This window comes from Gopherus evgoodei, chromosome 20 (assembly GCF_007399415.2).
Source record: "Gopherus evgoodei ecotype Sinaloan lineage chromosome 20, rGopEvg1_v1.p, whole genome shotgun sequence".
NCBI classification, from domain to species: domain Eukaryota; kingdom Metazoa; phylum Chordata; order Testudines; family Testudinidae; genus Gopherus; species Gopherus evgoodei.
In genome coordinates, this window is record NC_044341.1 from 16,541,444 (window position 1) to 16,566,754 (window position 25,311).

A 25,311-nucleotide genomic window follows, 5' to 3' on the forward strand; every position below is an offset into this window, starting at 1 on the left:
GTCCTTGTATACAACTCTGCAAGGTTCACACAGAAAAGGGGAATTCAGAATAAATAGGTCTGGTGTGGGCTCATATCTAACAAGAATCCCCTTTCGAATTCACAGTGTTCCATTACCAACCCCTTACTTGGCTCCTGGGTCTGCAGGTATGGGGTCCAAGGTCAATGAAGAGCAGAGCAGAGCAGAGCGTGTCACTCGGTAGTTCATAGTTAGATTTGCCTAGCCTAGCTTAGCCTGGAGAGGTTGTGTGGTCCTGTGGCTAGGGTACTAGATTATGAATCAGGAGAGCTGGGTACTCCACCCACTGCTGACCTATTTTGTGACTCCAGGCATATCACTTCCTCTCAATCTGGTCCTGCTTTCCCATCTATCTTGTCGATTTAGATTTTAAGCCCTTTGGGGGCAGGTACTGTCTCTCATTACATGTGCAGTCCCTGGTATAATGGGTCTCTGATCTTGGTTGGGGCCTCTAGGCACAACTACAATCATAATAAAGTAATAATAAAACCCAGTTTAGAAACCTATTCCGTCATTGCCAAGGAAGGAGCAGTGACCTACAGAGGAACTCTGAAAGGGAATCCTTGAAAGGAAGGGGATGATCCACTTAACTGGGAGGTTACAACCTCCAGCGAGTTTGCACTCTTTTCAGCGAGGCTGCAAAGTGAGCTGTGAACTCTGGCAGTGACCCCTCCACGTGGAGCCGTCACACTGGTGAAGAAAAGGCGGCTGTGTAAACAGGCGAGAAGAGGAAGCAATATTAAGTCAAAATAATTGCCCATGAAATTCTTTCCATTGTAATTCACTGAATACAAGAGCTGAGATGCTGAGGCCATGAATTCCAGAGCAGGGGCAGCAGGAACAGGGGTGGCTAGGAAGGGGAAAAAATATTGTAAAACATAATGATCAAACAGTCAGGGAGGGCAAGGGCCATTAAAACATCAAAAGTCCGGGCAATTGTTTTGGATGAGAATGTTTTTAAAAGTATTTGTTTATGTTGGATGGGAGCATTGGCTTTGAACAATGGGTGAACTTTTGCAAAGCAGGGAAAATCTACTCCACTCATTACCATTAGGTCTCTTTCTTTTCTTTGTGTTAAATATTATAAAACAGGAGAAAGCTTGGAAAATCCATAGGCATCTTATTACATAACTATCCTCTCTGGGGTTTCCTGCATCCCCCTTGGAAACATCTGGTGCTGGTCACTGTCAGAGACAGAAGACTGGACTGGATGGACATCTGGTGTAATCCACTCCTATATATTCATGGTGTTATTTATAATAGTCCTGCATCTCTGATTTAAGATGCAGATACAGTGGCCTCTTCCTATGGAATCAGGGTCCAGGTATCATGATTTGTTCCCATGGAATCAGGTACTATTTCTTTCAGCTGCAGTCAGCATGCAGCCAGCATGGGAGCGAAGAGTAGGGCATTAGTCCCAGCTGATCCCACTCTTTGAACATTTCCTTGTCTCCAGTCCCTAGTTTTGTGGTTAATTTTACCATGCTGAGGCACGTGTGGCACATACTTTTGTATCTTCCATTATCATGAACTGATGTGATTTCACGATAAAATATGTAGGGTGAGGAATGCAGGGCTTAGTGGATTTGGGGGCTGGTAGAGGAGAAGATCTTTAAGAATAGCCTGAACATTGTTTGAGTTTTGGGTTCCTAACATGGGGATTGTCATATGGAACTTACTACTTACAAGTGATTTGCTTTCTGGGATCCCCTACAGGCCTTAAACAAGATTGGACCCCATTGTTCTGGGTGCTGTACAAACACACAGTGAGAGACAGTCCCTTCCCCAAAAAGTTTGCAATCAAAGTAGACAAGACAGTGAAAGGACACATATTATTTCCCCTTCACAGATGGTGAACTGTGGCATGGAGACATTAAGTGACTTGAGCAGGGTTACCCCGGGAGTTTGTGGCAGAGCCAGGAATTGAAGCCAAAGCACCCGAACCCCAGTTCTGTGCCTTAGCCACAAAACCAGTCTCTCTGGACACACGTTCTCTAGCAGCTGTTGTCAGGGACAGATCCCCAGTTTAGCTGGTAACTCTGATCCCAGTGGGAGATGGGGAAATCTGCCTCACCTGGCTCTGCACCCTAGCAGGGGAGACAGGAGACAGCCACTCTTGCCAGCACTCAGCTCCCTGCGCTGAGAATCAAAGAGCCTTGGTAAACACAGCTGCAAACGAAGGCATGAAAGAGACCTGAGTCTGTAACCTCTCTGTCCTTATGGGAGGCCCAAATAAGAAAGAGGTGACCCCCAAAGTGGTTCTTCCCCTTGGGCTGGTCCTGCCCTCTCTGCCTGGGCATCTGGGCCTACTCCTTGGTCAGTGCAAGAGGGAGGGAGACCAGCTCAATGGCCTGACATGGCTTCTATATTAGGCCCGTAGACAGGATCCGTATAGTGGGGGATGCTGGGCAGAGTGAGTTTTGAACATAGCCCACCTTGACTCCAAGAAGGCCACTTCTTTTCCTTAGTGGGGAGTTCATGGGAAGTACTTGAGTCTCCCAGGAATGGCCTGAGGGGATGGGAAAAACATAGTCTCTCACTTCTCCCCATAAGGAAGAGAAAGCCTGAGGTACCCAACATCACAATGCCCATTTCACAGCTTCTGATGAGTGTAAGGTCACTGCAAACAGGCTCACTGTTTGCATAAACCATCCCCCTCCCTGAACCCTGGAAAGTTCCAAATCCACATCTGAGTCTGAGGTTAATGGTGGAGAGACACAAAGAAGTGGGGTGCGGGCAATAGGATGATTCTGAGAACCACTGAGCTAGACTGTATCTTTTTAGAAAGACATTCAGTCTTGAGAGAGAGAGAGTGTTTTCACTGCTCTCTGCTGGCTAGGACAATGTGCATGTGAGGGGGAGGGGTACACCACTCCCTGCTAGTAAATACGGCTCAGCTGTGTGTCATAGACCCTGTGCTGTTCACAACTAGTGGGGATTCTCCTTAGCAAAGTGGCAGGGGCCTGCGCAGGAGAAGGAGCCAGGTGCTATCCTTGCTGACTATGTGGAGCTCTGAGAAGTTGTGTTGTGCAGCAGAGGTTAGTGAAAATTATGTAGACTTTGCTGGACAGGGATTTGCTGCTATCTAATCATTCATCTGATACCCAGAAGGCCCCATATCAGGTGTAAGTACGTTAACACCATGACTTGCTACCAGGCCTTAAATTCTCAAAGAGTATTTCACAGAGATCCCTGTGGGAGGTCCCAGAGCTCTGCTCCGCACAGCTCTGGCTGAATTTAAGCCCTGCTTGCTACATACATATGCTCCAGACCTGTTCCATGGATTTCCCTACCATTCCTGACTGTAAAATGACTCCCTCTGACACACAGCATGCACATCTCTGCTGTAGCCAGTGGGGCATTTCCAGAGTTCATCCATGGACAAGGATGGTGGAGGAGGAAGGGAAGAGGATATGGAAAATCCTATGGCAGGAAGGTTTTCCCCTCTGCCGCCCCTGGACAATGGATGGCTGTTCCTAGAGTGTCCCATATGTTCCAGGACACATTGAGTCTTGCAAGCTAAATATTTAGTCTTTCCTGAATTCAAATACTTTCTGAGCTCCTGGGTTTGTTATTTTCATATATTTGCCTTTGTTTCACTAGATTAGAGCAGTGGGGTTTGTAAATAGGGACTCTATTCTTGGCAGAGAGCAAAGTATTATTAACATTCCTTATCGCAGGAGCATATATTATTGTGTGACATTGCACAGAGTAACCTTAACATAAAAAACCTCCCCTGCCATTTGTTGAATGTTCCGAGTGTTGTTTTGGCTGTTGGCCGCTTTGTGTGAGACACGAGCACCCTGGGTTCTAAACTGCCTTTTCCACTCTTCTGCCAGCTCTGGCCATTCATGCCCCAGAAAAGGGCACATCTGAGAGCATCTTTCCTGGGGCTGAGGGGCATGGTGTGGCAGAGGCAGGGGCACTACCAGTGAAGAATTGTTATTTCCACTTCAGTTTCCTCCTTCCTTTGCAAAGGTGGCAGGGGAAGGGGTATGAACTTCTTGCTTGGGAGAGATATAAGCACTTTGAAAGTTACTTCCGAGCCTGCCCTGTGGCCATCTTTTTAGCAACTCCTAATCCCCGTGTCCCCTTTGGTGTTTGCCCTACCCAGCCTGGCCAGGGAGTTTGGGCAGGGAGAAGACCCTCTGTTCTCAGGAGGCTTCACCGAGGCGCAGACTATGTCAACTTTTCATTGTGGTCCTTGAGCAAGTGTTTAACTTGCTCCTTTATCCATAGCCCATGTCTGACAGTGGAGTTATGCACAAATAGACAATGTACCTGCTCCTCGTTTGTTTTACAGCTCCTAAAGATGTGCTAGGCATGCTCCAGAAACACGGGGAAGGCTAAGGTGCTGAAGTGCACATTCTTTAATAGAGTCTCATTGCTGGAGCTGGCTGCAATTTTTTGTTCACAATATTTTTGACTAAAAATGGCTTTTTAATTAAAATGGAAATTTCTTTCGTTCCATAGTCTAAGAGTTCAACGTTCTATGTTCCAGACAAAGATGAGGCTGTTTGGCCGGGTTGTTATGGGACGAGAGCACAGTCCAGCTGTATGGAGTTAGCTGATCAGTGTGAGGTAAGAGTGAATTGTCATAGAAATGTAACCCTCTATAGTACACATTTATTAAATGCAAAGCCTATATTAATGCACCGTTAAGACTGCACAAGTGTGATCAGTTTGGAAATGCAAAGTTAAGTTTCCAGCAGCAAGACTGGTTCGATCAAGATGTACTTCCTGCATGTTTTTGGGACACACACTTTACAACTTAAATAGTGATGTATCAAGCTACACATTGATCCAGAAAAACAGGACATAGAAAGTGCTGCATACATGCAGAGTGTCAAATTAATGTTGCTGTCAGAACCTTAACTCTTGCTGTTCCTGACTGCACATGGTTTTTATGTGCCTTATTCTCTGACAGGGGTAGAAAACCTATGGCACATTTGCCGAAGGCGGCACACAAGCTGATTTTCAGCTGCACTCATGCTGCCTGGGTCCTGGCCACCGGTCCGGGGGGCTCTGTATTTTAATTTTAATTTTAAATGAAGCTTCTTAAACATTTTAAAAACCTTATTTACTTTACATACAACAATTGTTTAGTTATATTTTAAAGACTTATAGAAAGAGACCGTCTAAAAACGTTCAAATGTATTATTGGCACGCGTGATCCTTAATTTAGGAGTGAATAAATGAAGACTTGGCACATCACTTCTGAAAGGCTGCTGACCCCTGTTCTCTGATCAAACAAGAGCAGCCACAAAGGCAGTAACTCATCCTCATTCAGCTCATCCTCAAGCCTAATTAAGAGTTATTTACATGCTAGCATTAGTAAATGCCAGATGACCACATGGCTACACCAGACTCCTGAATGGCCCCAAGTTTCCTGCACAGCGTATGTGATCAGTCCCTGACCTAGACTGCAGTGGAGCTCATTAGAAGACCGTTTCCTGGTGACTCATTATAAAGACACTGCAAGTTGCAGGGGTTGGAAGGCACTGACAATTGGCATTAGGGGCAAACTCACCTCCTGGGTAATGGACAAATCTGAACCTCTCACCACATGGATTGGGCAGAGATAGACACATGGATCTAGCAGTATCTCAGAGAGCTATTTTCCTAGTGAAAAGGATCATATCCCTGACAGGGCCGGCTCCAGGCACCAGCACAGGAAGCAGGTGCTTGGGGCGGCCAATGGAAAGGGGCGGCATGTCCGGGTCTTCGGCAGCAATTCGGTGGCAGGTCTCTCAGTCCCTCTCGGAAGGAAGGACTCACCGCTGAATTCCCGTCAAAGAATGAAGCAGTGTAGTAGAGCAGCTGCTGAAGTGCGGCTGATCCCAGTGCTTTTTTTTTTTAGTCTTTGCCGCGTATGGGGCGGCAAAAAAGCTCGAGCTGGCTCTGATCCCTAAACTAGCAGGGCATATTGACTATTCTGAAAACTAGGCAGAAATCCAGGTCAGACAGAAACACCTGAAGGCAAACAGACACTAGAACCGTGCTTTCATGTAGTCATTTGTGCAGGTGCCAGTCTCACCCACTACTCTTTTCCTGCAACTCATTGACAAATGCCATCTAGTTAAGTTTAACAGAAGTATGTTTAATAATTAGCAGAGATCTGGAGGGAGGGCCTGTTTGCAGCTCTATTGCTCACAGAGGGGTAAAATAAGGTTATGTCACTCAGAGGTATAAATAAGCCACTCCCTTGAATGGCATCAGTTACACTGACCTGAGTGCCAGTGTGGACAGTGCTGTGTCTCTCTTGCAGACACAGTGAGTGCCTCTCACGGAGGTGGTTTTATGATGCCGATGGGAGAGCTCTCTCCTGTTGACACAGAGCGTCTTCACCAGATGCAGGGGATTTTGAGCAGGGGGTTGGACTAGATGACCTCCTGAGGTCTCTTCATACCCTGATATTCTATGATTCTGTGATGAGCTATGATGGTGCAGTTGCACCGATATAGCTGTGCTGATGTAGCGCTTCTCGTGTACACTAGCCCCCAGAGCACGTGGGCAGGGGAAGGAACTCTGAATGCCAGATACATGCAGCAGCAGGAGCTCAGGATGGTCTCGTCCATCTCTTTGTGATGTAGCCCAAGATCTGTTGTCATCACTGCCCCAGGGTTTCTCCTTGTCTCTCCAGCACCATCTGACCTTTCATGCTAGAAGTTAGGGATGGCAAAGGCCTTTTAAATTATTGTTGGTCCATTCCTCTGAGGCCAGAGGACAGTTGTCCCTTCTACAGCATGTTCTCTAGCATGCTCTTCCCTCCAGTTTGGAACGTCCCATGACATGCATTATCCACCTGTCCTGTTAAGTGTTATTCGATTGGTCGCATGCACCATCACCATGGAACTGGGCACCTGGCATGTGTTATAACAAGCAAGAGAGACAAAGTGGGTATTCACCCACGAAAGCTCATGCTCCAATACGTCTCTTAGTCTATAAGGTGCCACAGGACTCTGCTGCTTAAGCAAGAGAGAGTGCAGCAACCACTCCCGGCACTGCCACCCAGATGTGGCACATGCTCTTTTGAGAAGCTGCATTGCCAGAGCCCCTTCTGCCCCGGCTCAGCTTTGCCAGTTCTCACATGCTCTATATGGCATCGTCTGCATGACACATGCATTTCAAATGCTCTCCATGGCTTGAAGGATTTGCTTCTGAAAGCTGTTTTGCCGCTGCCTTGTGTCATTTACAACAGGGCAGGGTGAATGGAAAATGCTCCTGGATCAGAATGGGAGCATTGTACACAAATGCGAGGTTCAGGCTCTAAGTCTGCAGTGTGGCCCCATCCTGCTGTGCCTTCGCCCACTCTCTACTACAGCCATCTGTAGTGAGTGACAAGCCAAAGCCTCAGCCATCTCCCTTTCCTCTGCTGTTCCCTAAGGAATTGCTGCCTCCATCGCCCCCCACCGCCTCTCCACCCCCACCCCCTGCTCTTCCCCTGCTTGGTTCCAGCCACTGTAGTTCCTGCAGCTTCAGGAGTCCCACCACACAGGGTTGCTGGTCTCTCTTCCTTTTCTCTCTCTCCTTGCATCTGTCTCTCGCTCCATTCCACACCCCCATCAAACTCTTTCACTCTATTTTATCTCCATTAATGTCACTCTCCCCTATCTATCGAAGCCATTCTCATCTAGCTTGGCCTTGCTCTGGCATTCTGGTTGTTGGCAGTTTGGTCCCCACCTTTCAGATTCCTCTGAAATCCCTCTTTATGGCTTTGTTTTGCTTTTATGGCCTTTTACAATATTTGCATGGTATCAAGGCCCTTTCTCTTTCTGCCTCCCCCTCCCCCCGAGGATTATTGCGCTGTTTGTGGCTTTTACTGCCTTCCCTCATTTCGACCAGTTTCATCAGCAGGAATGTGATCACGCTCCCCAGAGCTGATCGGTGTGACGTGCATAGATTTTCCATGAACAAATCATGCCAAACCAGCTTGTTTTCCTTCTTTGCCAGGGTAACTGATTTGGAGGATAGGGGGAATGTGGTGGACATAATATACCTAGACTTCAGTAAGGCTTTCGTCACCGTCCCATGTGACATTCTGATTTTGAACCCATGTAGAGAAACTAGAAAGGATCCAGAGGTGAGTGGCAAAGATGATCAAAGGGATGGAATCAAGCCATGTGAGCGAAGGCTGAAGGAACTGGGTATCTTTAGCTTGGAAAAGAGGAAATTAAGGGGGGACATGATAGTGGTCTTCAAATACTTGAATGGCTGCCATAAAAAAGATGGAGAAACAGAACAGGTCGTGTGGGAGAGTTGGGGGAGGGAGTGGCACTATATGTGAAAGAAAATGTAGAATCAAATGAAGTAAAAATCTTAAGTGAAACCACATGTTCCATAGAATCTCTGTGGATAGTAATTTCATGCTCTAATAAGAATATAACATTAGGGATCTATTATAGACCACCTGACCAGGACAGTGATAGTGACGATGAAATGCTAAGGGAGATTAGAGAGGCTATCAAAATAAAGAACTCAATGGGATTTCAATTATCCCCATATTAACTGGGAACATGTCACCTCAGGAAGAAATGCAGAGACAAAATTTCTTGATACTTTAAATGACTGCTTCTTGGAGCAGTTGGTATGGGAACCCACAAGGGAAGAGTCATTCTCGATTTAGTCCTGAGTGGAGCGCAGGATCTGGTCCAAGCGATAACTATAACAGGACCACTTGGAAATAGTGACCATAATATAAAAACATTTAACATTCCTGTGGTGAGAAGAACACCTCAACAGCCCAACACTGTGGCATTTAATTTCAGAAAGGGGAACTATGCAAAAATGAGGGGGTTAGTTAAACAGAAATTAAAAGGTACAGTGACTAGAGGGAAATCACTGCAAGCTGCATGGACACTTTTCAAAGACACCTTAATAGAGGTCCAACTTCAATGTATACCCCAAATTAAAAAACACAGTAAAAGAACTAAAAACGAGCCACCGTGGCTTAACAACCATGTAAAAGAAGCAGTGGGAGATATAAAGGCATCTTTTAAAAAGTGGAAGTCAAATCCTAGTGAGGTGCATAGAAAGGAGCATAAACACTACCAAATTAAGTGTAAAAAGTAATAAGAAAAGCCAAAAAGGAGTTTGAAGAACAGCTAGCCAAAACCTCAAAAGGTAATAACAAAATGTTTTGAAGTACATCAGAAGCAGGAAGCCTGCTAAACAACCAGTGGGGCCCCTGGACGATTGAGATACAAAAGGAGCACTTAAAGATGACAAAGTCATTGTGGAGAAACTAAATGAATTCTTTGGTTCAGTCTTCGTGGTTGAGGATGTTATGGAGATTCCCAAACCTGAGCCGGCTTTTATAGGTGACAAATCTGAGGAATTGCCACAGATTGAGGTGTCACTAGAGGAGGTTTTGGAAATAATTGATAAACTTAACAGTAACAAGTCACTGGGACCAAATGACATTCACCCAAGAGTTCTGAAAGAACTCAAATGTGAAATTCTGAAACTACTAACTGTTTGCAACCTATCCTTTAAATCGGCTTCTGTATCAATGACTGGAAGATAGCTAATGTAACGCCAATATTTAAAAAGGGCTCTAGAAGTGATCCCGGCAATTACAGACTGGTAAGTCTAACATCAGTATCGGGCAAATTAGTTGAAACAATCGTAAAGAATAAAATTGTCAGACACATAGAAGAACATAAACTGTTGAGCAATAGTCAACATGGTTTATGTAAAGGGAAATCGTGTCTTACTAATCTGTTAGAGTTCTTTGAAGAGGTCAACAAACATGTGGACAAGGGGGATCCAGTGGACATAGTGTACTTAGATTTCCAGAAAGCCTTTGACAAGGTCCCTCACCAAAGGCTCTTATATAAATTAAGTTGTCATGGGATAATAGGGAAGGTCCTTTCATGGATTGAGAACTGGTTAAAAGAAAGGGAACAAAGGATAGGAATAAATGGTAAATTTTCAGAATGGAGAGGGGTAACTAGTGGTGTTCCCCAAGGGTCAGTCCTAGGACCAATCCTATTCAACGTATTCATAAATGATCAGAAGAAAGGGGTAAAAAGTGAAGTGGCAAAGTTTGCAGATGATACTAAACTGCTCAGGATAGTTAAGACCAAAGCAGACTGTGAAGAACTTCAAAAAGATCTCACAAAACTAAGTGATTGGGCAACAAAATGGCAAATAAAATTTAATGTGGATAAAGGTAAAGTAATGCACATTGGAAAAAATAACCCCAACTATACATACAATACAATGGGGGCCAATTTAGCTACAACTAATCAGGAAAAAGATCTTGGAGTTATCATGGATAGTTCTCTGAATACATCCACGCAGTGTGCAGCGGCGGTCAAAAAAGCAAACAGGATGTTAGGAATCATTAAAAAGGGAATATAGAATATGACGGGGAATATCTTATTGCCCTTATATAAATCCATGATACGCCTACATCTTGAATACCGTGTACAGATGTGGTCTCCTCATCTGAAAAAAAAAAATACTGGAATTAGAAAAGGTTCAGAGAAGGGCAACTAAAATGATTAAGGGTTTGGAACGGGTCCAATATGCCCCTCTGCCATGTACATTGGCCAAACCGGACAATTTTTATGCATGGGGGGAGAGATAGCTCAGTGGTTTGAGCATTGGCCTACTAAACCCAGGGTTGTGAGTTTAATCCTTGAGGGGGCCACTTAGGGATCTGGGACAAAAATCTGTCTGGGGATTGGTCCTGCTTTGAGCAGGGGGTTGGACTAGATGACCTCCTGAGGTCCCTTCCAACTCTGATATTCTATGAAAAAAATAAATGGACACAAACCTGACATTAGGAATCATAACATTCAAAAACCAGTAGAAGACCATTTCAGCCTCTCTGGTCACTCAGTAACAGACTTAAAGGTGGTGATTTTGCAACAGAAAAGCTTCAAAAACAGACTCCACCAAGAAACTGCTGAACTTGAACTAATATGCATACTAGATACCATTAACTTAGGTTTGAACAGAGACTGGGAATGGCTGAGTCATTACACACATTGAAGCTATTTCCCCATGTTAAGTATCCTCACACCTCTTGTCAACTGTCTGCAATGGCCCATCTTGATTATCACTACAAACATTTTTTCCCCTCCTGATGATTATAACTCATCTTAATTCATTAGCCTTTTAGAACTGATGTGGCTACTTCCACCTTTTCATGTTCTGTATGTATATATATCCTTACTATATGTTCCATTCTATGCGCCCGAAGAAGTGGGCTGTAGCCCACGAAAGCTTATTCTCAAATAAATGTGTTGGTCTCTAAGATGCCACAAGTACGCCTGTTCTTTTTCCGTTAAGAGTATTTCGCTGTTGGTCAAAGCACCAGCAGTCACACATGATTCAGAAGTGAAAGACCCAGAATACCCTGGTCATCATCTTTTCATGGGGAAGAGAAAACTGTGTTCCTGGTCACCTTGCCAGAGAATCAGGTGGGTTTTTTCTTGTGATCCCTCTTTAACCTAGGACAGCCTGTGGTATTGGGGACTGCTTTTCAGGACTGAGCTTCTCAGACAGAGAATCTGGCAGGGGACTGTGAAGCTTTTATTATGGATAGCCACAGAATAAAGCAGAGCCCTTGCTTAAATACTCAGTGATCACTGAACAGCATGGAGCCCACTCAGTGTGTTACAGGTCCCCCTCTGTGCCTGATCCACAAGGATGTGAGTCTTATAGCCCCAGGTAGAGAGCCAGTCTCAGGCAGAAGGGACTATGCTTTGCTCCCTGGTAGTCTCTAGTTCATGCTGTGGATTGAGTATGGGGAGGGGTGTCACTGGCTAATGGCCCATCAGGCAGGGAGGGCCAGGGAGGAAGCAGAGCCAGGGACCTCCCCCCCTGCCTTGCACCAGTGAGCAGGGGCAGGATGCTCGGCTCTGCACCCAGCCAGAACTCTACCATGCGCCCAAACCAGATGAGTGAGGAGATGCCACCACCGATGGCAGCTATTTGCTATGGTCCTCATGTTGAGCATTTCCTCGGCCTTTACTCATTGATTACAATGACAGGTTTACCCAATTTAAGGACTGAATAAATCCCAAGTAAGAAGCCGCAGGGCTGGCCCTCTAGAACTCTAGCACTGGCTGCCAAATACATTAGTGTGAGAGAGCAGCAAAGAATCCTGTGGCACCTTATAGACTAACAGACGTTTTGGAGCATGAGCTTTCGTGGGTGAATACCCACTTCCTCAGATGCATGTCATCTGAGGAAGTGGGTATTCACCCACGAAAGCTCATGCTCCAAAACGTCTGTTAGTCTATAAGGTGCCACAGGATTCTTTGCTGCTTTTACAGATCCAGACTAACACGGCTACCCTCTGATACTTGATAGTGTGAGAGAGAGATTTATCCACAGCGAAGCTGAGCTGCAGAAAGGCTGGTCCCCACCGCCATGGCAGTGCTTTGGCAGGAGCTGAATGCATGTGCTGTAGAAAAGGGAAGACTCAGTCCCAGAGTCTACAGAAGCCCTCAAGGCAACGCGGTAGCTGAAGGAAGAGCTCTTGGATCTTTGCCATCTCAGATGATGGAGGCATGAGGAGCCATCGTAGCCTGCAGCTGAGGAAGGAGGCGTTTAGGGGAGTCCTGCTGAAAAGCTCTGAACGTTGAGAACAGTTAGGCTGTGGGATCGGCTTCCAGGGAGGGGGCTGAGGAGATACCACTGCAGGCCCTGCCCTCCATGATCACTAAAAATGACTCCGATTTCTACATTGATACCAAGGGTATGAATGGTGATTTCTCACCATCCCCAGGAGTGCACCAGACAATCACACAGCTCCAGGTATCACCAAGCCACTGCCTGATGGGCCAGGTTGACCTGAGCACTATAAAAAGGATTGGGGAGAGGGGCGGGGAGAAAAAAAGATGCCAGAGAATGTAGCAATTCTACAAAGGGGCGTACCAGCTTTTAGTTTATCATCATCTCCCCCCATTTCCCCACAAGTTCTCTGGCCTCTCAGGCAAGTCCTTGGGAGGCAGGCACCAGTCTGGGCCCAGTTTTCCCCTGCCTCTCCTGCCCCTTTCTGGAGCGGCGTTCCCCTGGGCACCCCTTCAGCCTCCCAATCTCCTGCGCTGGGTCTGGCTTATATAAGCCCCAGGCCTCTCCCATTCCCAGCTGCCTTGCAGAGGCATGGCTAATTGGAGTTGGCAGCTTGGTTGTTTTCCTCCCCACCTGCGACAGTTCACACTGTCACAAAGAGACCCTTGTGATCATCTGGTCTGACCTCAGTCCTGGGTGCTCAGCACCTCACGAAGTCCTCTCCGCCGAGAGTGCTATGAGCTTGGGTAGATCTGGGACTAAAGGGATTCTCACATTTTAGCTGATGGGTTCTCCTGTGAGCAGGCCTCTCTCTCGCTTGCTGGAAATCTCTGTGAAGTGAATGCAGGGGAGGGAGAAAAAAGTCAGCTTCCTGAGACAGATTTCTGAGCCCTGGCTCCTAGCTCTGGAAGGAAAGAACATTTGTCAATGACAGGAAGAGTCTCCCCGACACCACAAGCCAGATCTCTCCATTCTGTGCTCCCAGATAACTGTGGCCCGTGATTTCGGGCCCTTGGAGGTTTGCAGGAGTGGCCAGGCATGGAGGCAGTGGAATTATCTAAATTGCACCCACAAACCGCAAACACAGAGGCCAGGGTGGGAAAATCTGGCCCTGTGTGTTCCAAATGTGCCCAGGTAGAAATGACGGAACAAGCACAAGAAGTCGCCCACCCCCTGGACCCGTGACCAGATGTCAACGAAAACTCTAAAAAAGGAGACCGGGGGGGGAGAGGGCGTTTCTCTGAGCGACGGGTGAGCGCCCCAGTCATTGGTCTCCACTGTGCTGTCTCTCTTGCCATTAGGGCCAGCTGGAATCTGGCACCAGCCGAGATGTCTGGCTGGGAGGAAGTCAGGAGAAGCGACAGTGATTGCTCCCTTCTATAGATCCCCCAGATCCCCCAAAAGGCTGGGAGGGCATAGGAGGAGAAGGGGCGATGGCAGAGGGGAGCAGCTTGTACCATCCAAAGCAGTGGGACAGCACACACTCCCCATGTGCTGTGGGGCGAGCTGTGTGGGAGTGTCTGCTGGGGCACAGCCCTTCCTGGAGCTCCCTTTCGAGGCAGTACAGCTTTCAGTCACCCCCACCTTGGGCCACTGTGCCCAGTCTGGTTCAGGGCACCCACTCTTCCAGCGGCCAGTGGACCCTCCCAAGAGGGAATGGGCTGACCCCTCGTCTCCTCTCTCTCTCTCACCTTAATGCTTCTCGTTCAGCTGCTGGAGTAATTGAATTAAATTGTAATGCTATGGAATCTGGATCCTCTCCAAGGGAAGGAGCAGCAGCGTTCGGCCTCGGGGGCAGGCAGGCTCCCGGAAAGCCAGGCACACCACCCCAACAGCACTCAGCACTTGGCCCATAAGGCTGCTGATGGCAGGTTAAAAAGAGCTTCAGCCAGTGTGTGCACAGCCCTGTGTGGGGAGCCTGGCAGGACGCGGCAGCCTGGGACTGAGGCAGCCCTGGCTGGAGAGATGCTGAGCTCTGCTCCCTGGCTTGTTTGGCTCCAGCAGGCAGCCCACATGCCCTAGTGCAATCACAGAGCTCTGGGCGGAGGGAGGTGGGGAGGGGTTCCTGAGGGCCAGCTGGGGGAGGTTAGTGCACAGAGGGGAGCTGAGCTGCTCTCAGCCAGGCTGGGGAATAAACTGACCAGCCATCACGTAGAGCCAGAGCAGCCATTATTGTCAGCACCAGGGAAGGGCTCTCCCTCCGTTCCCATGACTCTCCCTACCCCTGTCTCCCACCCACCCACTCTGCTAAGCCTTGACTGCCCTCCCCTGGGCCTTCCGTTCCACTGGGCCTCCGAGTCCCTCCACATGTGTGCCTGCTCCTTCCCCATGAGTGGGCCTATCTGAGTGACTGTCCAGCACTTCCCTTTCCAGCACTCTTCATCCAGCCCCTTCCATCAATCCCCAGACCAACCTGCCCTGAGCCATGGGACCATGGGTCCCAGATTTCACTGCATGCCTCTTGGTGCCTGAGACCTTAATGAGCACAAGCAACCAGGACCTCAGCGCTATGCTCCTTCCAAAGCACAATGCCGGTTAACACCATGCAGGGCTTCTGCCCTGACTCACTGTAGGCAGCATCCCCTACTGAGTCACCAGTGCCACTCCCTGCAGCACCGCACCCCAGAGCACCGCACCCCAGAGCACTGTAATGGGGCCCTGGCTTTGTACTGACTCAGAAGGTAGAACACCTCAGACTGGCATGCTGCTCCCTGCAGCATGCTATGGGAGGTTAATTTTATGTGAATGCAGGAAATGGTTCTATGCTTTCCCTCTACATCACTTTGCCAATGCCTGGTGTGCTGGTAGGCCAAGCCAGGTAATTAAGAAATGCATAAAGACCCTAAAGAGACTCGCAGAAGCATAAAAAGGCAAAGCATCCTAAGCCCATGAGGATCTGTATATGCAGAATATAGACACACGGCGCAATAAGAAACAGCTGTTCGTAACAAAACCCCAAGGAGCTGCAGTTCCTCATGTGCCTAGGTTTGTCTTGAAACAAATTGCCCTGACAGCAAGTAGCAACCCAGTGAGCACAGAGCTGCAAGACGCTCCGCAGCACAGAGAATCTTGTTCAGACCCACAGGCAGATAGGAATTAAAATGGCAGACAAGTGAGATCTTTATATGCTGCTCCACAACCTGGCAGAACAGCAGCTGCACTGCCAGTGGTACCCAGGACATCCCCATGACAATGAATTCCTAGCAGTGCCTTGGTCCTGTTGATGAGAGCTGATCTCCCAGCAATACCCAGACCCAGATAACACCTATGAGAACTGAGCTTCCAGCAGTGCCCAGAGCAGGATCACAGACTGGTGAGAAAGGCATTTCCATTGGCGCCCCGAGGATGCTCATGTCAGTGAGAGGTGGACCTCTGGCGATGCCCGAGGTACATTTGCATGCCCCATGAAGCTGAAGTCCTAGTGATATCCTGAGCACATCTGTGCATGAGGCAGACTTGCAGAACCCCTGAAAAGTCAGCTTGTTACAACAGGAACAGTGATCTGGAGAAATGTCAGGATGTTTCCAGGGATTTGTGAATAAAACCTTCTAACCCTGTTTTAGCTGCTCCCTCCAAATAGGCTAATGACATTAGACTGTGGAAAGTATCTTTTATACACACAGTATCCCTGCCATCAAACCTCAGTTCGGAAAGGAGCCCCCAAAGGAAAGCTCCGTCCCCCTAACTCTTGCACAATCAAAGGGTTTGCAAAGTAATCCTGGCATGGGATTGAGTTTTAAACCTTTATTTAGCATTTGTCATCTGATACTAAGTGTATGTGTGTGAAAGTAGGTGTGTTGCATGAGTGTGTAGAAGTGTGTGCAAGGATGTGCATGAGTGTGAGTGGGAATGTGTGTGCAAGCATGTGTGTAGATGAGCGTATGCATGTAGTTGGGGAGATTATCATCAAACTAGCTACAGAAATGGCCGGGACCATCTGCTACTCTGTGTTCGTTCAGTACCTAGAACTACGCGGTCACCATTCTTGGCTGGCACTTGGGCACTGCCATTTTAAACATGTTAATAATAAACAAACATCCTCTACAGCCCTCCACTGTCCCAAAGGAAGCGCCACACCCTGTAACACTCCAGTGGGTTGATCAGGGAGCTTTGGCATTTATACATTGAAAAGAAAAAACACAGACATTTTGTTTTAGCCCAGAGACTGAGATTTGGGGAACTCCATAAGGCACATAGTAAACTAGGGCAGGTGCAATTAAACTGGGGCCCACCTGCCTCAGTGCAAAAGACACTAGGAGCATTGGTGCTGCTGCTCTCCAGACCCACCGCAGAAACCTCCCCTGTGCACTGTGTGTACCATGGAGAGCTCACCATTCTGCATCTACAAGGCCTGATGGCTCCTTGGGTCGCAGAACTGCAGACTGACAGCTTCCCTGCTGCCCTCAGGAGTGGATTTAAGTAGCCTTTTCTCATGGCAAGTCACTGAGCTCCATGGGCATTGGCTGAGGATAGTATAGAATGTTCCCACAGGCACAGCAAAGTGCAGTGCATAGCAGAGGGCAAAAAGATGGAAACAAGAGATCTTGGATACATCCAAGCAATTCTCTGTACTGTTGGCTGAATAGGATGGTAGCCCAGTGCCTCGCTGCCTGGCACTGAGTAGATCTGGGCCCACAATCTTGATACTGTTCCTCAGGATGTATGGTTAGATTTTCAAGTGATCTCACATTGTGGGGCTGGGCTCATTTAAAAATCTGGCCCTGAACCACACACCAGAAGTTGCAGTTTGCTGGGCCCTTGGAAATCTAGGCCTCAAATAGCAGGTAGGAGCCTAACACCCATGAGACGTCAATAGGACCCAGATTCACAAAGGTATTTGGCAGCCTGAGGGGTGTTAGGCACCTAAATACATTTGAGGCTCTGGGTCTAGGTGCCTCGCTTCTGTTTGTACCGTTGAAAATTTCCCTGGGCTCCAATTTAGCTCAGTGGGAACTAATCTCATCTGAGAATTTTGTTCCAGTTATAGGTGCTGAGGACTGGAAAATCTGGCTGTGGGTATGTTGCCATGTCAGGAACCGTATTTCCTTCCTGAAATGGGTTGGTGGCAGTGTGGCTCCTTAGTAGGAATCGGCACAGGAAAGAGGTCAGCTCATATCTGGCTCTAGGGTGCTCAGCTCTGGAATTAGCTCCCCCCAATGGCCAGACAAAGCCTGACTTTACGGAGCTTTAGAAGATTGGTCCTTTGGGATTCTACCCCAACTCTGAACCTAGCTAGAGTTAGTTGTACCTACTCGTTTCTGGTTGGCTGCTGTCCGTGTGCCCTGACTCATTGCGTTGGACCGTTTTTGTAAACTCATATATGAATCATATTAAATAGCTTTAAGATGATGGTGATGATGATGTGTACCATAGCACATAGGAGCCTTAGTCATGGGTGAGGGCCCCAGTGTGTCAGGTGCTGTACAAATATTAGTGACTCACAACTCCCCTCTGAAGAAGGTATCTTTATCTCCATTGTTCAGATGAGAACACAGCGGCAAAAGGAGAAGAGGTGACTTCCCCAAAGTGACACAGTAAGTCAGTGGCTCCAAAGTTTAATAATGGGATATGGAGCTTTTCATCGCCAGGCTGCTGCTTCCAATCCAGCCCAGGCCAGGAGCAACCAAAACCTCCTGCTGTGGACAACTTGGTCCATTGTTGTGGCCTGTGTGAAGGGGTCACACGGTGATTTATCACTGGACAGATGCCCATAGAATAACCCTCCACCACTAAGGCAATTGGCATTAATTACTCTTTGTGTTGACAGTTTCAGGCCCAGAGCTAAGGACTGACAATGCTGAGGAGATGGTGCTCTCCCATAAAGATGATCCATTCCCATTAAATGGCACAGTGTGGGGAACCCTACAACGTTGTTGCTTGTTCCATGATTAGAGGACAGCAGTCTCCTGGAGGGTCACTCTGGCTTCTCTTATCGGGACTAATTTCCCCTGGATTTCTTGTGCTAATACGTGCCAGTTTGTAACATTACACACACTCTGCATACCTGCACGAAGAAATTCTGGCAATCTTCATTATGGCTAAATCCAAGTGCATAATTGGGAGCTGATACTTAGTCAAACTTTGCCTCATTTTCTGTTTGGAAAATGCTGACTCACATGTTCCAAATGTCTCACATCTTGTTACTTGAAATTATCCATGGATTTCTTTGTGAATGTTTCCCTGTACCAAGAGCTCACAGTTTGCTGTGAATATTCAGTGTTAGACTCTGAACATCCTTGCTGCATTGCTTAGTTAAATAAGTCACATGGTTTAGCTTCTCTTCCATGATTGGATGATTTATATAACTAACGTTACAATCACATGCACAATTTGCACAATTTGCAATTTGCTTTGAGTGAAGAATTGTGCTTCAAATATACTTTTCACACGTATTTGTGCTAGTACAGCTCAGTTTGTAGATTTGCTGGATTGAAAACCGTGTAGAAAAATCACAAGCTATCACTTTAAATTTCAGGGGTTTCCTGGTCTTGCTTGCAGGCTACGGGGAGCAGTCAGCTGTGTCTCTCTTTTTGGGGGGGTTCTTGTGTATGATCATTGTGAATTCTAAGGAATAAAGTCATGTTACATTGCAATGTTCTAGCAAGAATAAAGTCTTTATCTAACTCAGTGTTTCTCAAACTGGGGTCGCCGCTTGTCTAGGGAAAGCCCCTGGCGGGCCAGGCTGGTTTGTTTACCTGCCTTGTCCGCAGGTCCAGCTGATTGCACCTCCCACTGGCCGCAGTTCGCTGCTGCAGGCCAATGAGAGCTGCTAGAAGCAGAGGCCAGTAAGTCCCTTGGCCCGTGCCACTTCCAGCAGCTCCCATTGGCCCGGAGCAGCGAACCATGACCAGTGGGAGGTGCGATCGTCCGGACCTGCAGATAAGGCAGGTAAACAAACCAGCTTGGCCCACCAGGGGCTTTCCCTACACAAGCGGCGACCCCAGTTTGAGAAACACTGATCTAACTTCTCTGTGTGTATGCTGTGGACATAATAATAGATAGAGAGATGGATTCTTTATGTCAGTCTAGCCACAGCAGACTGCATGACCATTTCTGCCCTGCTAGGTTCAAGAACCAGGTGACTTGTCCGTTTTAACTACCTAATTAACCAGTCAGGCTGGCTTGATCTGGCTAGTTTAGCTCTGAAGTGCCCATCAACCAGTGCATGGTCTGAATTGAAACTGGGTGTGGAGGGATCCACACCGATTTCAGAAGATGCAGAAAGGACTCTGGCTCCTATTTGCATTAGAACTTTGAATGCCATATGCTTTCTTCAATAGATTGGACCAAATTGGCTTTCAGTCATTGGGCTGTAAATCCAGAGTGACCACATTGAAGCTGAGATAGGTTTATGCTTAGATACCACGATAGTTCCCGTAGAAATACCTAAAGTAGGCAGATGGATTTACACCAGTGAACAGAAAGCGGAATGTGGCTTAATAGTCTCTGTGTGGCACATCAATTTCCAGTACAATCCACAATCTACTTCCATCTGTAAGGCAACTGATCACCAGTCTAGGTTTATTTGTACTCCTGCTGAGATATAAAAACAACAGCCTGAAAAGTTCTCTTTCCTGGATGTCTTTATTGTTTGCATAGCACAGACTTCCCTTGGTGGAAAAAGTGGTTTCGAATTGATTCTCCCTTGAAAACAACACGTTTTGTTCAGGGAAGGAAATGGTGCACCAGACTTTGAAAGAAGTTTGTGAAACTTGTTAAACCTCAAACTCTACTGGATTGGTCTGTGCCAATTTGCCATAAGCAAGGAGCATGGAACTGGATCCATTCCTTTCATTGTAACACTTAGAACTGGTGAAAACCTTGGATTTTCTGTTCCATGGGAAATTCCAGCATTTCAAATTCTGGTTTTCTTCTGAATTGAAACAAAACCAAAAAAAAAAATTCCACATTGTTTTGAATCAATAGCAACATTTCATTCTGATTTTAACCTGCCCCATGGTGTGGCTCAGGCCTCCTCCCTTTTGTCTCTGTGGTGCTTGCTATCACCAGTGTTAGGAGAGACACATTCACTCCTCGCATGGGTTGGGTCCGGGGTTCTTTTCTGGGGCCTGGGGCCTCCACCACTGGTGATTTCTCATTGTGCCATGTGCCTGTCACTGTCCCCAGTGAAAGTCAATACAACTGGTTGGCAAGAACTGTAAAGCCCAGTACAGGAGGGAAAATAAAGTACATCAACTCAAGCCTGTCATAAACAGATAGCTAAGGGTTAATGTTCTTTTACCAGTAAAGGGGTAACACCAGTAACCTGAAACACCTGACCAGAGGACCAATCAGGAAACAAGACTTTTTCAAATCTGGGTGGAGGGAAGTTTGGGGTGTGAGTTCTTTGTTCTTTGTCTTGTGTCTGTGCCCTCTCGGCTCTGAGAGTGATTTTTCTATCTCCTGGCTTTCTAATCATCTGTTTCCAAGTTGTAAGTACAAGGATAGTAAGACAATAGGTTTATATTGTTTTCTTTTGTATTTACATGTGTGTAATTGCTGGAATGTGTTAAATTGTATTCTTTTGGAATAAGGCTGTTTATTCACTTTTTTTCTTAAGCAATTGACCCTGTATATTGTCACCTTATACAGAGACTATTTTTAATGTATTTTTCTTTCTTTTTTATATAAAGCTTTCTTTTTAAGACCTGTTGGAGTTTTTCTTTAGTGGGGACTCCAGGGAATTGAGTCTGCAGCTCACCAGGGAATTGGTGGGAGGAAGAAGTCAGGGGGAAAATCTCTTTGTGTTAGATTTACTAAGCCTGACTTTGCATACCCTCTGGGTGAGGGGGAAGAGAGATTAGCTTTCTCAGTACTTGTGTTTCCAGGACTGGAAGCAGGGAATCTCCTAGGGTCGTCCAGGGAGGGGAGCCTGGGAGGAAGTAACAAGGAAACAAGGGGAGGCGGTTATTTCCCTTTGTTGTAAGACTCAAGGCATCTGAGTCTTGGGGTCCCCCAGGGAAGGTTTTGGGGAGACCACAGTGAGCTAGGCACTGTATAAATCCTAGCTGGTGGCAGCGATACCAGGTCCAAGCTGGTAACTAAGCTTGGAGGTTTTCATGCTAACACCTATATTTTGGACGCTAAGGTCCAGATCTGGGAAGAAATGTTATGACAAAGCCCCAGGGTAGGAGTGACACTCCCCAAATACCAGCATAACAAGGAGGCCTTTATTGGGAACAGGAAGGATTGAGGGAAGAAAATGGGGAAGGTTAGGTAGTAAGTACTAAACATTAATAAATAAAGCAATTGGCCCCGTCCCAACACTCTCAGTTTACCCCCAGCTCCCTCCTTGGCACCTTGTCAGGCAGATGGTAGGCTGAGCTTGAGTATCCTGAGAGGGAACGTTAAACAAAAAGGTGCCCTTACTTTGTTCTCCACCCCTGCGTGGCACAGGCTTCTCGTCTGACTCCTACCAATCCTGTGGGCTCCCTGGTCTAGAATCCTAGATATATAGATCCCAAGGCCAGAAGGGACCACTGGTCTGACCTCCTATACAACACAGGCCAGAGAGCTGCCCCACAATAATTCCTAGAGCAAAGCTTTCAGAAAAACATTGGATCTTGATTTTAAAAGTGTCAGTGATGACAAATCCACTATGACCCTTGTTAAATTGTTCCAATGGTGAATTACTCTCACAGTTAAAAATGTACCCCTTATTTTTAGTCTGAATTTGTCTAGCTTCAACTTCCAGCCCAGGGATCTTTTAACACCTTTTTCTGTTAGATTGAATTATCGAACATTTGCTTCCCATGTAGGTGCTTATAGACTGGAATCAAGTAAACCTTGTCTTTGTAAAGCTACATAGATTGAATTTCTTCAGCCTATCTCTGTCAGGCAGGTTTTCTAATCCTTGAATCATTCTCATGGCTCTTCTCTGAACCCTCTCCAATTTGTGAACATCCTGGGGAGATCTTGGTTGGCTCTTGGTAGTCAGCGGTGCTGTGGAGCTCTCTCTGCTGGATGCTGGTTTGCTACAGGGCTTGAGCTGCCTGATCTATGCAGCTGGATTTCCCAGCAGCAGATGAACTCCATTTGGTGGAAGGAGAAGTTTTGCTGGGACTCCCTGAACTGTCTCTTTCCCAGCTTTCAAACCCAAACTGAAATTAATCTCTCTCTCTCCTTAGTGTAGATTTAGGCTGTCCCCTCACAGGGGTGCTGCAGCCCTTGCTTGTAGGCAGGTGATTAGTCCAGTTTTAAACTGGCTGGTCCTCTTTTGGGGTGTTTTGCCCCCCATACTGTACTGAGACAATACCAGACATGGTTTTGTCTGGTATTGGACAGGGGGCACCATTTTTAAGAGCTTGTCACTCTACCCCCACCAATGTGACCTCGCAAGCACCATGCATGCAAGGTCACACGGAGAGGGGTAGACCCATACCATTCCCAGAAGTATTGGAATGTCTAGTATTTTGGGAATGCCGGGATGGTCACCCTACTTGCTCGTCATTAGTCCAGTGGACTGCTTCTCCAGATCACCCCATGCTGAAACCTCCCAATTTGCCTCAGAAGGGGTTTTTAGTTCCTTCTGCCCTCATCCCTGACTCCAAGCATGCTGGGAAATGTTGTCAGAAGGTTATGGTAGTCATCGTAGCTGTAGTCCTGTTGGTAAGGTTCCCTAGAGGGACCTTGCCAGCTGGTACTCCAGGAGCTGGAAAACAGCAAGTGGGAGTTACATTTAAATTTCATATTATAATTTATAAAATATTATAGAAAATAAATTTCAAAACAGAAAGTGAAATTTCCAGTCTGATAAGATTTCATCTTTATGGAAACATTTTGTTTCAACATTTTTTCCTACATAAAATTTCTCATGGAAGTTTTGATTTTGATGGAATGCCATTTTCTGAAGGAAAAAGATTCCATTGGAAAATTTCCAGCCCTGATCTAATAATCCTATTGTTATCCAGGCCAATATTCCAGTCTTCACCTGATAGGGGAGAATAATCGAATCATAGAAATGTAGGCCTGAAAAGGACCTATAGAGGTTATCTAGTCCATCCCCCTATGCTGAGGCAGGAGTAAGTCTGCCTAGATCCTGGAAAGACAGGAACCGTTGATGTTCAAAACATTTCAGTGAGAATGTTCATTAAAAGAAAGCAAGGCTGCCCTAAGTTCTGTGATCTGGTGGAGACAAGGTGCTGGAGATGTTTGCTTCATGCTAAAAGGCGAGGTTATTGTAGAATGAAAAGAAGGCCACAGCAATGTGCAAGGGAGTTTCACATAGTCAGCAAGGTGCATCTGCTTCATCTTGCAATCTGCAGCTAAATGAATGGGGAATTCTCATTCGTTGGACCTTTGCTCACCTGATGACAGTCTTGAAAACTGGAGTAATAGAAATGGGATGAAATTTAATAGTGCAAAGTGCAAGGTCGTGCAGTGGGGGACTAACAACAAGCATTTTTGCTATAAGCTGAGGACGTATCAGTTGGAAGTGATAGAGGAGGAGAAAGAGCTGGGTGTATTGGTTGATCACAGGATGACTATGAGCCGCCAATGCGATGTGACCATGGAACAGGCTAATGCAGTTCTAGCATGCTGTGAACAGAGGAGAAGCAAACAGAAGGAGTTTGCCTGGGGGGAGTTCCCACAGAGTTTTTGCCTTTCAGGCTTCTGTGAGCAGTAAATACAACATCTGAAGAGGCTCTAAGAAGGAAGACAATATGGATAGTGACCTGCACAGGACGTGCCATGTTTGTCTTTCTTCCAGAGGATAGAAGCGATTACGTCCGTACGAAGTGAAAGCTGGTCTCCATATTAGAAGAGAAGGTTAAAGAATTAGAGACCCAAGTATCAAGCCTGCGCTGCATCAGACAAAATGAAGACTTTCTGGGTAGAAGTCAGCGTTTGGTACTGCAGACACAGCATGCTGAAGAACCAGAGAGGGCAGTGCAGAATGGGGAAGAAAATTGGAAGCATGTGACCTCCAGAAGAAAGAGGAGAACCCATATACCCCCAATGCAGATAAAGGTAAGAAACCATTTTCAAGCGCTCTGCACAGGTACTATGGCAGAGAATGATTTGGAAGAGTTATCTGAGGGAAGGGATCAGAAGAAGGCCCCATTGACTGGAAGGCATGGGAAGCATTGTCCTAGGGATGGGGATTCCATGACCACCACTCCCAAGAGGAGGATATGACTGGTGGTGATCAGGAACTCCCTCTTAAGGGAGATGGAGTTATCCCTCTGCCATCAGACTGGGAAACTTGAGAAGTGTGCTGCTTGCCTGGAGCTAGAATTCAGGAAGCGACGGGGTGTCTGCTGAGATTGATCAAGCCCTCGGACTACTACCCCTTCCTACTTCTTCACGTGGGCACCAATGATACTGCCAAGAATGACCTTGAGCGGGTCACTGCAGACTATGTGGCTCTGGGAAGAAGGATAAAGGAGTTTGAGGTGCAAGTGGTGTTCTCGTCCGTCCTCTCTGTTGAAGGAAATGGCCCAGGTAGGGACCATTGAATTGTGGAAGTAAATGCATGCTTACGCAGGTGGTGTCGGAGAGAGGGCTTTGGATTCTTCGACCACGGGATGTTGTTCTAGGAAGAAGGATTGCTAGGAAGAAATGGTATCCACCTAATGAAGAGAAGGAAGAGCATCTTTGCAGGCTGGCTGGCTAACCTAGTGAGGAGGGTTTTAAACTAGGTTTGCCGGGGGATGGAGAGCTAAGTCCTGAGGTAAGAGGGGAAATGGGATACTGGGAAGAAATGCAAGGAGGAAGGTGCAACAGGGGAGGCCTCCTGATTCATACTGAGAAATCAGCTAG

The 25,311-nt window shown here is 46.8% G+C and overlaps 1 long non-coding RNA gene across 1 annotated transcript in view; it reads left to right on the forward strand.

Moving 5' to 3' along the window:
- Positions 1-19,187, forward strand: part of LOC115637603 — a 32,140-nt gene extending 12,953 nt beyond the window's left edge. Inside the window, exons 3-6 of the long non-coding RNA XR_003997304.1 lie at positions 4,520-4,599; positions 11,320-11,450; positions 18,033-18,083; positions 18,317-19,187. This is a non-coding gene — a long non-coding RNA (uncharacterized LOC115637603). The remainder of the gene's footprint in view (positions 1-4,519; positions 4,600-11,319; positions 11,451-18,032; positions 18,084-18,316) is intronic.
- Positions 19,188-25,311: the final 6,124 nt, after the last annotated feature.